The following is a 2,500-nucleotide window of genomic DNA, read 5'->3' as shown; positions in this document are numbered from 1 at the left end:
AAGGGAAAAAAGGTCAAACAACGAGAGAAAAAAGACAGAAAAGTGAAAAAAGGTCAAATACAGAGAAAAGAAAGACCAAAAAAAAGTGAAAAAAGGTCAAAATGAGTTCAACCATAAAAGTGAACATAACGAGCCGAAAAAAGATAAATTTCATCGTGAAGAAGAGAGAGGAAGATGAAAGAGGAGGAGGAGGAGGAATAGGAAGAATTGGAGGTGGAGGAGGAGGAGTGTTTACCTCCACTCTCCCTTCCCTCCCTTCTTCCTTTCCTTCTTCTCTCCTTCCCTCTTTCGCCAAGAAGAAAGAGGGAGAAGGAAAGAAAAAAATAGGGTTGAAGAGGCACAGATTGAGTAGCGTTTTCTCGCAAGAGGAATTGAAGGAAGTGCATAAGGTAGGAAGAGAGAGAAAGAAAGAATGAGAATGAACAAAAGGGAGAGATGAAGAGAGACAGAGAGAGGAAGAGAGGAAGAGGGAGAATGAGAGAGGAAGATGAAAGAGGAGGAGGAGGAATAGGAAGAATTGGAGGTGGAGGAGGAGTGTTTACCTCCACTCTCCCTTCCCTCCCTTCTTCCTTTCCTTCTTCTCTCCTTCCCTCTTTCGCCAAGAAGAAAGAGGGAGAAGGAAAGAAAAAAATAGGGTTGAAGAGGCACAGATTGAGTAGCGTTTTCTCGCAAGAGGAATTGAAGGAAGTGCATAAGGTAGGAAGAGAGAGAAAGAAAGAATGAAAATGAACAAAAGGGAGAGATGAAGAGAGACAGAGAGAGGAAGAGGGAGAATGAGAGAGAGAGAGAGAGAGGAAGAGGGAGAATGAGAGAGAGAGAGAGGGAGAGAGGAAGAGAGAAAAAGAGAGATGAAGAGAGGAAGAGGGAAAAAGAGAGAAATGAAGAGAGCAAGAGGGAGAATTAGAGAGAGGAAGAGGGAGAATGAGAGAGAGAGAGAGAGGAAGAGGGAAAAAGAGAGAAATGAAGAGAGCAAGAGGGAGAATTAGAGAGAGGAAGAGGGAGAATGAGAGAGAGAGAGAGAGGAAGAGGGAAAATGAGAGAGGAAGAGGGAAATAGAGAGAGAAAGAGAGGAAAGAAAATTGGAGAAAGAGAGAGAGAGAGAGAGAGAGAAAGAAAGAATAAGAACAAAAGGGAGAGAGAGATGAAGAGAGGAAAGGAAATTTGAGAGAGAGAGAGAGAGCAAGAGGAGATTTAGAGAGGGGGGAGAGGGAAGGAGAAAGAGAGGAAGAAGAATGTGGAGAGAGAGAGAGAGAGAGAGAGAACGAGAGAGACAGGTGACAGATAAAGAGATAGAGAGAAAAAAGGAAGAAAGAACGGTGGTGTAAGAGAGAGAGAGAGACGACAATAAGAGGAACGAAATAAAGAAGATGAGATAGACAAAAAAAACAAAACAGAAAACAGAAAAACAGACAAGATAAAGGAAAGAATAACGACTAAAAAACGAATTTAAGTAATCAAAGGTGACAGAAAAACAAATGAAATGAGCGAAGCGCAGGGTCACGTGACCGAGAAAATTCATGAAAATACGAGTAATATTAATAGCAATATTACTAATAGGCGTAATAGCAATAATAGAAATGATGTAATTATTTTTTTTCCTATTTAATTAACTTTTGTTATAGTTGTAAGTGCTTATATAGATCTTGATAATAGTTGTAATATTAATAGTAATATTACTAATAGGCGTAATATTAGTAATAGGAATAATATCATTTTCTTTCCTATTTAATTAACTTTTGTTATAGTTGTAAGCGCTTATTTAGATCTTGAGAATAGTTGTAATATTAATAGCAATATTACTAATAGGCGTAATAGTAATAATATAAATTCTTTTATTATTTTTTTCCTATTGAATTAATTGTAATAGTTGTAAGCACTTATATAGATCTTGATAATAGTTGTAATATTTATAGTAATATTAGTAATAGGCGTAATAGTAATAATAGAAATGAAGTAATTATTTTTTTTCCTATTTAATTAACTTTTGTTATAGTTGTAAGTGCTTATTTAGATCTTGAGAATAGTTGTAATATTAATAGCAATATTACTAATAGGCGTAATAGTAATAATATAAATTCTTTTATTATTTTTTTCCTATTGAATTAATTGTAATAGTTGTAAGCACTTATTTAGATCTTGATGATAGTTGTAATATTAATAGTAATATTACTAATAGGCGTAATAGTAATAATAGAGATGATGTAATTATTTTTTCTATTTAATTAACTTTTGTAATAGTTGTAAGTGCTTATATAGATCTTGATAATAGTTGTAATATTAATAGTAATATTACTAATAGGCGTAATAGTAATAATATAAATTCTTTTATTATTTTTTTCCTATTGAATTAATTGTAATAGTTGTAAGCACTTATTTAGATCTTGAGAATAGTTGTAATATTAATAGTAATATTACTAATAGGCGTAATAGCAATAATAGAAATGATGTAATTATTTTTTTCCTATTTAATTAACTTTTGTAATAGGTGGAAGTGCTTATA

General features: G+C 33.6%; 1 protein-coding gene across 11 annotated transcripts in view; it reads left to right on the top strand.

The window, feature by feature from the left end:
* LOC113828640 (calpain clp-1) overlaps nucleotides 1-2,500 on the top strand; it is a 182,499-nt gene that overhangs the window by 158,250 nt on the left and 21,749 nt on the right. The gene's annotated exons all lie outside the window — the stretch shown is intronic.

This window comes from Penaeus vannamei, unplaced genomic scaffold, assembly GCF_042767895.1.
Source record: "Penaeus vannamei isolate JL-2024 unplaced genomic scaffold, ASM4276789v1 unanchor5375, whole genome shotgun sequence".
NCBI lineage: Eukaryota > Metazoa > Arthropoda > Malacostraca > Decapoda > Penaeidae > Penaeus > Penaeus vannamei.
Note: the sequence above shows the minus strand (reverse complement) of the source record. Positions and strands in the feature narration are given on the sequence as shown.